General features: G+C 35.9%; 1 pseudogene; it reads right to left on the bottom strand.

The window, feature by feature from the left end:
- Positions 1-879: 879 nt before the first annotated feature.
- LOC148843383 (NAC domain-containing protein 100 pseudogene) lies at positions 880-1,705 on the bottom strand (annotated as a pseudogene).
- Between the last annotated feature and the right edge of the window lie 10,297 nt (positions 1,706-12,002).

Below are 12,002 nucleotides of genomic sequence, written 5' to 3'. Positions count from 1 at the left end.
ACATGTCTATTTAATGGGATAAGATTTGAAGGTGGTTAGTGGGTAAGTAAAATAAGTTATTAATAACGTATAGTAATTTGATTTTCTATAATTGTTTGTGAAACGTAATACTGCTTGTGTTCAATGCCTTATTTGTGTTGTGTTGGGGGGGAGTTAGTTAACTAGAGAGTCATGGTAATTTGAGAGTTAATTGGAGTCTATATTATCGTTTTGTAAATATCGTTTTGAGCATTAATTGAAGAATTTTATTCTGAACCATTTGGTTTTTATCGGAGGTCTCTCATCTCCCTCGAAGTAGACGAAATTCACGTTACATCCCTAACCGGGATCGTGACAGAAAACCTTAACAAAAAGAAAAAAAAAACTGTCATCCATAAAGCTCATTGGATCACCAGTTCACCGGTTGAAGCGTCTGTTCTGATCCAAATCTCACAGCACTGAGAGAGACAGTAATTCGAAATAAATGATTTCGATTGTGATAATTACTAGAACTATTGCTGCAATGGATTCAAATGTAATTTCTCTTTGACACATGTACACCACAGCCAATGGATTCAAATAAGAACGCATCTTTCTGGCAAGATGTCTTTCGGTGACTAGATCTATCTTTTCCCAACCAAACGGGAAATGACAAAAAAAATGGGCTGCCAAACTTCTAAAAGACCAACAGCCTATGCGAAAAGACACACCAAACGGGGCCTTACTATGTCTTTTGACTGTCTGAGGTGCTATTCGGTACTGTTTTCATCTCATGGATGGACCATTTCGGTCCACGCCATGGGATGAAAGTAGTGTTCGGTTCACTGTGGACGGGACCAGTTGACACTATCTTGTGAACCAGTCCTGTCCACACCTTAATTTCTCGGCAACAACTTCTTCTCATAGATGGATTTCTTCCATGGGTTGCCTTTGATAATGTGTTTCACACACAGTAAAAGAACGAACGACAGCAGAAAAAGAATGAACGAACAAACGACAGTCTTGAATTTTCTTCTCATTTGAGCTCTTGTTGAACACCTTGCATATCACCCATTCGTTCTGTAAATGAACGAACTACATCAGAAAAAGAACTCATCAAGGACCACACAATAACATTGTCGATCAACATCGAAAAGAAGAAAATTGAAAGAAAAGCAGAGGAAGGGCTCTCCACTCTACCTTGGCTGATTTTGGTAGGTTGGACAAAGAGAATTTTCCCTCTAGCCTATATTTGTGCACGACCCAATTGGTTTTTTCTCCTTTTGGAGTTCTTCCTCTATAGAAAATCAGAGTTTGCTTCATTCCAACTAGTGTTTTCCCCTCTGTAAATCTCCTTGTCCTTTCCTGTAGCTTTCCAGTCACCAACTTCAGTAGCTTTGTTCGTCCTCAAACCAGTTGGGTATTTTCTGCCTTTAACGCAGAAGAAGTACCACTCCTCTCCCATTTTTGCTCTCCCTTTATTCAACAAAACACAAATTTTAAAGTTAAAATGTAATTCAGGAACAAACATAGAAGAGAGGGACAAAATCTGTTTCAAATGACTTATATGGCATATTCCAAGGTTCACACTTCTTCGAGTCCACCTCTCCAATTGCTATAGCATAGAAGTTGTTGTCGACCACTTCTTGGACAAGTAGTGAGTTATAAGCTCTTCATTGGTGGGGTGGAATCTGAAACCCGGAGGCAAATCAATCTACTCATCTTCCATATTAAGCCTAGAGACATTTTCCACTCCTGCTTACAATCTTTTCCTCAGAAGCCACAGAGATTTTTTCCTAGAACTGATATTGGTTTTGACCCCAAGCACTAACTCTATTTCTTAAAAAAACCCAATTTCCTGAGACCGGGATTGGTGAATAAACTATAAATTTCAAATGAATTCTAATCAAGCAGCCCTACTTTTTGTTATTATGCTGGCATTGCAACTAGTACAGGAATAAGTAAATTATTAGCTTGCATAAGTCGTTAGATGTCATGCTTATCTTACAAAATATTTCTCGTATCAATTGTTTACATATTATTTTTAATATTTTTGTCAATAAAATTTTAATCGTCTTACTTAATTCTTTAATATTTATGTTTTTAATGTTTTTATCAATGAAATAATATTTCTTAATTATTTTACTATTGTTTTATAAAAAAAATTGATATTTTTTTTTGTTAATATTAATTCATTGATGCATTTTTTTAATATTTATCATACAAAATGCAAAAATTACATCTTTATGATTAATTATGCATATCATTCATTTCATGTATATGAAATACATGGAATCAAAAAATTGTGATGTGGACCAGTCAATACCACACTACAGAACACCACTATGGGTGTGGACTAGTCTTGTCCACACAGTTTGTCCACAGTTTAAAATAGTTGTGGACTATTGTGTGGTATTGACCGGTCCACACCTTGTGGCAGGGACCAATCCCTGCTAATTTTCCAAACAAGTTCAAAACTAAGTTTTATAAGAGAAAAGCTAATTTTCCAAACAAGTGTGCAGGTGCAATTTCTCATGTCACTGACCAATCAAACCCATTAGATTTAATCTCTTATGAGATTAAAATCCAACAAATTTTATATAAGTGCAAATGAATTTGCACTGCAACCAAATACAGCCACGAGGACAAACCACCACTTAAATAAGGAGTGAGGATCTTCCTATGCCTCTTCTTCCCCTCCCTCTCGTACAGCACCTCTAGAAATGGGCTTGGCTACTACTACATCGTAAAAATCTTCAATGTTTTTGGACCTCCTACCTGGGAGGGTGGGAGATAATCCAAAACTATCAATAGAAAACACCAAAGCTAGAACTAAGAGAATTAGAACCAGCCTCCGAGATAGAACTGCTATTCAGAACTACAGTTGTGATGCAGCGTGGAAGCAATGAGAACCGGAGCTGGCTATGCAAGCACCGGGCGTTCGCTAGCACCTAACGAAAACACCAATTTCTCTAGGAGAGAGAAAAGGTGGCGAAAATAGGAGGAAGATAACTTGAAGAAATTCTGCAAATCTGAAGTATGAAATTGATTCATAATTCTAGGAAATAGCAGTATTTATAATACATTGAGAAATTATAAAAGAACTAGGAAAAGAAATTAGATTTGATCTAAACATCTCAAACTTGTAGATAGGATCGAACTCTTCTTGACTTGATCTCCCCCGTCCGATCTCCCTTGATCTTATCCATGCATGAATCTTGGATTATCTAGAATTCTTGAATTCTTGATGAGTCTTGGATTCTTTGAATTCTTGATGAGTCTTGAATTCTTGAATTCTTGATGAGTCTTGAATTCTTGAATTCTTGAATTCTTGATGAGTCTTGGATTGGTCCCTGCCACAAGGTGTGGTGCACCCACCAATTTTACATCCACACTAAGGAACAACCCCCGAGATTCCACAAAATTTTTTAAAAAAGATTCGACAAATGGCCCTTAATTACTCGAGTAAACAATCTCTCTCCCTTTAGCCTCGCTTACTACCAGAATAACTTGTATAGCATAAGAACACTGAAACCTCACTTAGGTAATGGAGATTTTATATGGCAAACACTACTTGCCCATCAGATATTAAAGGGACAATAGGGTTTTATTTTCCCACACTTATTATGGTGATAAACATAGATATTAAAGGTGGAGACAAATACACCAAATGGAATGATCTACACAGTTGCACTTGCACATACACACACAAAAAAAAAAAACACTGAGAGCACACACTTTATTGAAGGATCTATGGCCTATGATCTATCTGGAGATGGAGAAATGAGAAGTAATGATTATAAAGAGTGGATTCAACTTCATCAGCCAGATCCAAAGAGTCCCTTGACGAACTTCAGCACTTTGTTTGGAACTCTGCGATAACAAACCTCTTCGAGACGAAAGGAGACAATCAGCAGCCGTCCTCCTGGTATCCTCCTAGATGACAAGAGTCTCCTCATGTATACGTCGCCGTAAATATGATTTTCTTCTAAGTTGCCAACCAGTTTGCTCCGGATCAAACGAACCTTTCCGATGGTTTTGTCTGGGAGTAGAGATCGTCTGCGACGCAGCTTGATGATAAGTTGGTTTCTTCTGAGCATATTCTCTCTGACCTCGAACCTCATCGTCGTTCCCCATTTGGGATTCGGACCCCTCTCCTCACGTGTAAACCTCTTCTCCCCAGGGTTGTCGTCCATGTACGCCTCGGCGTAGACTCCGATGTCGCTTCTATCCATGGAAACTTCAGAAATTTCTGCAGAAACAATGATGAAGCTTACTGTCCTATAAGACTCCATTACTTGATTAGAGGTAGGAAGCCTCAAAAAGCACCTGAAAGCTGCAGAGTAAGCAAGGATTGCAGTAACGGATAACAAATGATGCCTAATATAGAGAAAGAAGAAAAGTGTAGAAGGATTATAATAAGGTGTAACTTGGTCAATTAAGGTTCTTGTTTTGGTGTAATTTGGGTAAAAAAATAATGAAATTAGGCCGAGTGCATGGTTAGCAGCTAATTACATTGGCCTTTTAATTTGTTGGCCAGAGAAGAAAATAAAATAGAACAAAAAATAATATATATATATATAGTGAATAATGGAAAATTATAATCTGGTTATTATAACATGGAACATCTCCATTGGTTCCACAACCTGCTGAGCCATCACGTTCGTCTAATATTTGCTCCGGTGAATGATGGATCTAATGATGTTATTTAAGATGGAAAAAAGGATTAAAACAAAAGGACAATAAAATAGTAAAAAGATTTAAGTTATGCTTTCAATTTCAGCATATATGATTTAAATTAGGTAGATTGAAGGTGAAAATTTGAAAACCAACTTAAACATTGACATTTTTTGTAATTTTACTGTTATTGACTTAGTAGCAATGTAGAGAAATGACAGAAGATGTGTAATAGCTGATAAAGATGCATATACAATGATCACAAACGACGAGTAACAACTAAAGCAGATGATACAATCGTTAGTTGGCTGGCTGCTTCTCAATAATGAAGCCCAATTGATTAGATAGATCGGGTTGAATATCTGGCAAACCTCCAATTATTTTGAACTTAGAATTTTCCTTGAATTTTCTTTTTTTTTTGTTCTTTTCATCAAATGGATATAGAGTAGTTGACAGTGTAGGATGGCAGTTGGACGGGTATTAAAGATAGACTGGAGTTGGTCGGTTGCTCATAAGGATAAGTTGAGGTAATAAAATATGCAATTCCAAGTTTGTCGGTCTCTCTTCTACTTGTCTTTTTCTCCCCAATCTATTAATTTTCGTCCAAGAGATCAATTTTATTATAATTTGGATCCTCATCTATATATACATTAATTGGTTTGTCCACGTTATCATATTTTTCCTTGCTTCAAATTCTCTTTTCTATTTTTTTTAATTTCACATAATTACTAATTAAATCAATAAATAAATCACATATATTTAATTATTTTTAACAATCATAAAGAAAGAGTAATTTGTTTTTCTAATGTTTAGTCAATTGGCACCACTTTCCCCCACTTCCTCTTAAATCCTCTGTAGTTTCTATTTATCTCCTAAATTATCTCTAACTCTTATTTATCTCTAATTTAGTAAACAGATTCTCTCCTAAACTATCTCTAATTCCTATTTATCCTCCCCCCCCCACCCACTTTTTATTTATATCTATCTAAAGAAAGTTTCAATTAAAAAAATTCAGAACTATTTAAATATTATAACGAAATTATATAATAACATCATGTTTGGAAGCGTGGGTGCTTTTGAAACTGAATTTCAAGAAAAAACGCCCATTCTTCCAAGACCCGTTTTACACAAAAAATGTTTCTGCCACGTGGGCAGTGAGCAACACAATGTTGTTTGGTATGTAACATTTTACATGTATGTGCTGACAGGTAAGCACCATGTAGGATGTACATCAATCAACCATTGGGGAAAACGGTTCACCAATGCATGAAAAATGTTAAAAGATTTAATAATGTTCATATTATTAAAAATTCAATATTTTTACAAAATTCATCATGAACTTATGTAGTAAATATATAAATTATAATTTAATGAATTATTCAATATAAATGTCATTCAAATATTAAAACTTTAACATTAAAAAATAAAACATTATTTAAATATTTCAATAACTAAAAATCTTAAATAAAAACATTAAAAATAGCTAAGTAATGTAACAAAATATTTAATATTACATAATAACATTAAAATAAATATATTCAAATAATGAAAATTTTTAAATATTTTACATTTTATATAAATATTTAAATAACAAAATATTAAACATGACAAAAATTTAAATAGTTAAAATAAAAAAATTATGTAATAAATTTAAAAATTTCTTAAAGTAGAAAAATAATTATAATAGAATTCGTAATGTTCATCTTAATAATAATTTAATATTTTACAAAATTAATAATGAATTATGTAATAATAGTACAATTATAAGTTTATGGATTATTAAATTCAATAAATAATTAATATTTTAAAAATTGAAATAGCAATATTAATTCAATGACTAAGTAATATTGTAAATAACTAATTTCACTTATATCAATTAATAATTACAGAAAATAACTATCAACAAAGTTATATTTATTAGTAAAAATTTTATAATAATAGTGTATATTCATTAGAAATATGCTTTCAATAATTATTTACAAATGTATTTTTATTTTTGTTATTTAATTGAAGATTATCAATAATTATTGGATATTAAGCATCTATAATTTAACTTTTGAAATTTAATTTTTTGTATTTTCTGTATTTTTGTTATAAGTTTATTTTTAGTAATTATATATATTTTTATAATTTATAGATTAATACTTATTAGATATTAAACTTTTGTTTAAGATTACACTATTTATTGATTAATTTATTTTATTTTTGTAATTATTTTACTTTTAATATATATCTAATATATTTTCATTATAAACTTTTTTTTATTGATTGTGTACATTTGATATAAAATTTCAATAATTATTGGAGATTAAACTATTGTTATTTATTTGATATTAGATTATAAATTTAGTTAAAATTAGGAGTGTTCAATGATTTGTTTAGTTCAGTTGCAAGATGTTTCGCCAACCAAATCGATCTGGTTAAGTCTGTAGTTTGTCACTCAAAACCGATTTACCATTAGAGAAAACCCACCAACTCGGGTTATATCAATATTGGTCTATTTCAGTTTAGTTTGTTTGTTCAAAATATTTAAACTTAAAAATTAATTTTAAATTTCATAAATTACAATGATATTATTAAAAATAAATTACAAAAATTAAATCTATGATACCACACTACAGAACACCACTATGATTAATTATGATTAATTATGAATAATTATGTATATCATTCATTCCATGTATATGAAATACATGGAATCAAAAAATTGTGATGTGGACCAGTCAATACCACACTACAGAACACCACTATGGGTGTGGACTAGTCTTGTCCACACAGTTTGTCCACAGTTTAAAATAGTTGTGGACTATTGTGTGGTATTGACCGGTCCACACCTTGTGGCAGGGACCAATCCCTGCTAATTTTCCAAACAAGTTCAAAACTAAGTTTTATAAGAGAAAAGCTAATTTTCCAAACAAGTGTGCAGGTGCAATTTCTCATGTCACTGACCAATCAAATCCATTAGATTTAATCTCTTATGAGATTAAAATCCAACAAATTTTATATAAGTGCAAATGAATTTGCACTGCAACCAAATACAGCCACGAGGACAAACCACCACTTAAATAAGGAGTGAGGATCTTCCTATGCCTCTTCTTCCCCTCCCTCTCGTACAGCACCTCTAGAAATGGGCTTGGCTACTACTACATCGTAAAAATCTTCAATGTTTTTGGACCTCCTACCTGGGAGGGTGGGAGATAATCCAAAACTATCAATAGAAAACACCAAAGCTAGCACTAAGAGAATTAGAACCAGCCTCCGAGATAGAACTACTATTCAGAACTACAGTTGTGACGCAGCGTGGAAGCAATGAGAACCGGAGCTGGCTATGCAAGCACCTAACGAAAACACCAATTTCTCTAGGAGAGTGAAAAGGTGGCGAAAATAGGAGGAAGATAACTTGAAGAAATTCTGCAAATCTGAAGTATGAAATTGATTCATAATTCTAGGAAATAGCAGTATTTATAATACATTGAGAAATTATAAAAGAACTAGGAAAAGAAATTAGATTTGATCTAAACATCTCAAACTTGTAGATAGGATCGAACTCTTCTTGAGTTGATCTCCCCCGTCCGATCTCCCTTGATCTTATCCATGCATGAATCTTGGATTATCTAGAATTCTCGAATTCTTGATGAGTCTTGGATTCTTTGAATTCTTGATGAGTCTTGAATTCTTGAATTCTTGATGGGTTTTGAATTTTGATAATTCTTGAATTCTTGAATTATCTTGGGAAAATTTTGAATTCTTTGAATTATCTTGGACTCTTGACCTTATCCTAGGAGCTGCCGCCCCTAGGGGTGAGATGGGCCTTGGGATCGGCCTCCATCATTCTCCCCCACTTGGAGAGAACTCGACCCCGAGTCGTGACGAGGATAGGCAAGTGTTATCTCTGGCAGGTACCGGTGAAGGTCAGCAATGTTGAAGGTCTTGGATATACCCATATGATCTGGTAGGCCCACTATATAGGCATTATCATTAATCTTTTCACGATCTTGTATGGACCATACTTCCGAGGCTTCAACTTGTTGTAGGTACCTACGGGAATTCTTTCCTTCCTTAAGAAGACCATAACCTCATCACCTACATCAAATACTTGAGGTCGGCGGTGTTTGTCTGCGGCCATCTTGTACTTGGCGTTGGATTGCTCTAGCTTCTGCTTCACGGCGTCTTGGACAGACTGGATTTGTTCTGCCATCTGCTCTACTGAGACACTGGCGCTGGGTACCTTGGGTAGCTTCACTAAATCCAGTGCATGGTTAGGGACCTTCATGTACACGATGGAGAATGGGGATCTGCTTGTAGAACCGTGCATTGCATTGTTATAGGCGAACTCAGCCTGGGCTATGGCGAAGTACCACTGTTTCGGCCGTTCCCGGCATATGCTGCGAATTAAATTCCCTAAGGTTCGATTTACCACTTCTGTTTGTCCATCTGTCTGCGGATGGGCTGTACTGCTGAAATTAAGTCATGAATCAAACAACCTCCACAGGGTCATCCAAAAGTGACTGAGGAACCGTGTGTCACGATCTGAAGTGATGGTCTTGGGTACCCCATGTAAGCGAACAATCTCCCTGAAAAATATTTTGGATGTTGCGGATGCATCTGCTGTTTTCTTGCATGGGAGGAAGTGAGCCATTTTTAAGAACCTATCAACCACCACGAAGACGAAGTCCATGTTCCTCTGGGTCTTTGGCAAGCCTAGCACAAAATCCATGGACAAGTCTTCCCATATAGCAGTAGGAACGGGTAGGGGCATGTAGAGACCTGTGTTCTGGGTTTGTCCCTTAGCTGTCTGACAAACATAGCACCTGCTTACGATGGTAGACACGTCCCTTCTTAATTTTGGCCAGTAACATCGCCCCCTAACTGCTTCTACTGTTTTGTCCCTTCCCAAATGGCCTGCTAATCCACCCCCATGCAAATCCCTGATGATCTTGTCGCGGAGGGAGGTGCAAGGGATACACAGTTGTTCCCCTTTCATAAGGGACCCATCATAAATAAAGAAGTCTTTTGCTGGCTACTTATTCACACATTTCTCCCATATCTGTTGGAAGTCTTCATCTTGGGCATATAAGTCTTTTAGGCACTCAAAACCCACAATCTCAACACTGAGTGTCTTGATGAGAGCTACACGCCTACTAACTGCATCGGCCACCTTATTTTACTGTCCTGTCTTATACACAATTTTATATGGGAACTTGTCTAGGAAAGCAGACCATCTGGCATGTAAATCACTTTTAATTGCTTTTGTCCACAAAGATATTTTAGGGCTTGATGGTCAGTGTAGAGAACAAATTCTTTTGCAATTAAATAGTGTTCCCATGTTTTCAGCGCTCTAACCACCGCATAAAACTCCTTGTCATAAGTAGACCACTTTCTCCTGGCTTCACATAATTTTTCACTGAAGAAAGCAATGGGTCTTTTCTCTTGGGACAATACAGCCCCTATGCCAACTCCACTGGCGTCACATTCAACTTCAAATAATTTATTAAAATCTGGCAAGGCAAGAACAGGAGCAGTACATAATTTTTCTTTTATGAGAGCAAAACTTTGCTCTTGTTCTTCTTCCCAATGAAATTTCCCCTTTTTCAAGCATTCAGTAATGGGAGCCATGATACTACTAAAATTCTTAATAAAGCGCCTATAGAAGGTTGCCAACCCATGAAATCGCCGGACATTTGTGACAGTGGATGGGGTCGGCCACTCCCTAATGGCTTTCACTTTCTCCTCATCTACTTTCACAGCATCCTTGCTTATAATAAATCCCAGGAATAATAAATTATCATTCATAAAGATGCATTTTTTCAAATTAGCATATAATTTATTTTCCCTCAATGTTTTCAGGACCTCCCTAATATGTCCTACATGCTCAGTGATAGATTTGCTGTATACCAAAATATCATCAAAATAGACTACCACAGATTTACCAATGAAGGGCGCAATACCTGGTTCATCAGCCTCATGAAAGTGCTGGGTGCGTTGGTTAGTCCAAAGGGCATGACCAACCACTGGAACAAGCCATCTCTAGTCTTGAAGGCTGTCTTCCATTCATCTCCGGGACGGATCCTGATTTGATGGTATCCACTCCTGAGATCTATTTTTGAGAAAACTACAGCTCCGCTTAGTTGGTCCAGCATGTCGTCCAGGCTAGGAATGGGAAATTTGTACCCAATGGTGATCTTGTTAATGGCCCTGCTATCGACATACATTCTCCAACTGTCATCCTTCTTAGGTGTTAATAAGGTAGGTACTGCACAAGGACTCATGCTGATTTGAATGAGTCCCTTTTTCAATAATTCTTCTACCTTTTCTCCTAAAATTTCATTCTCCTTAGGACTCATCCTGTAATGTGGGAGGTTAGGTAGACTAGCACCTGGAACAAAATCAATATGGTGCTGTATATCTCTCATGGGAGGGAGTTCATTTGGTAACTCCTCTGGAACTACATCATTAAATTCATCCAGTAGTCCCTGTATTTCAACAGGAATTGTATTTTCATCATTAACATCTTCTCCTTTTACGACTGACAAATGTATCTCATGAGTATCCTTACATTCTTTAACAAATTCAGCATGATGATGGGTGATGGTAAGGAAATTTTTCTTATGTGTCTTTGGAGTATTTGTAATACTTTTTTCTGATATGGGTAGCAAAGTATAACGTGTACCTTCTTTTTCAAGTTGGTAGGTATTCTTCCTACCCATGTGCCTTGCATCTGTATCAAATTGCCAAGGCCTCCCTAACAAAATATGGCAAGCATCCATATCTACAATATCACAATATGCTTCATCATGGTACTTACCAATTGAAAAAGGTACCTTGTAGCGTTCTTCCACTCGTACGCCGCCTCCTTCCTTGATCCACCCAATTGTGTATGGGTTGGGATGTTTCTCAGGAATCAACTGTAATTGTTGGATGACATCCCTACAAATAATATTTTCCTGACTACCACTGTCAATAATTAAATTAAATAATTTTCCCTTGACAGTACATCTGGTACGAAATAATCTGTGCCTTTGAGAAGTATCCTTATTTTTCTGGGATAACATCAATTTTCTTACCACACAAGTATACTCCTCATGTTCATATGGACCCTCTTCATCCTCCCCATCAGGTCCACAATATACTTCCTCCTCAATATCTTCTTTGTCCTCCCTTTCTACCATATTAACTGCCTTCCTCCTGGGGCAGTCACTGGATCTATGTCCAACCTCATTACATTTAAAACATTTAATAGGAGTAGGCCTTGCATAAGGGTTACTGGGTTTAGGAGGGTGGGAAGGATTACCTCGAGTATGTCCTCCTGTAGTAGCCTTACCGGCGTTACTTGTACTTGCCGGGTGAGAAGGTTGTACTGCCGGAAC

The sequence above is a fragment of the Nelumbo lutea genome, chromosome 8, assembly GCF_056320005.1.
Source record: "Nelumbo lutea isolate HS-2025 chromosome 8, American lotus-T2T, whole genome shotgun sequence".
In the NCBI taxonomy this organism is placed as follows: domain Eukaryota; kingdom Viridiplantae; phylum Streptophyta; class Magnoliopsida; order Proteales; family Nelumbonaceae; genus Nelumbo; species Nelumbo lutea.
The sequence above is the reverse complement of the archived record's forward strand: the minus strand, read 5'-3'. Positions and strand labels throughout refer to the sequence as shown.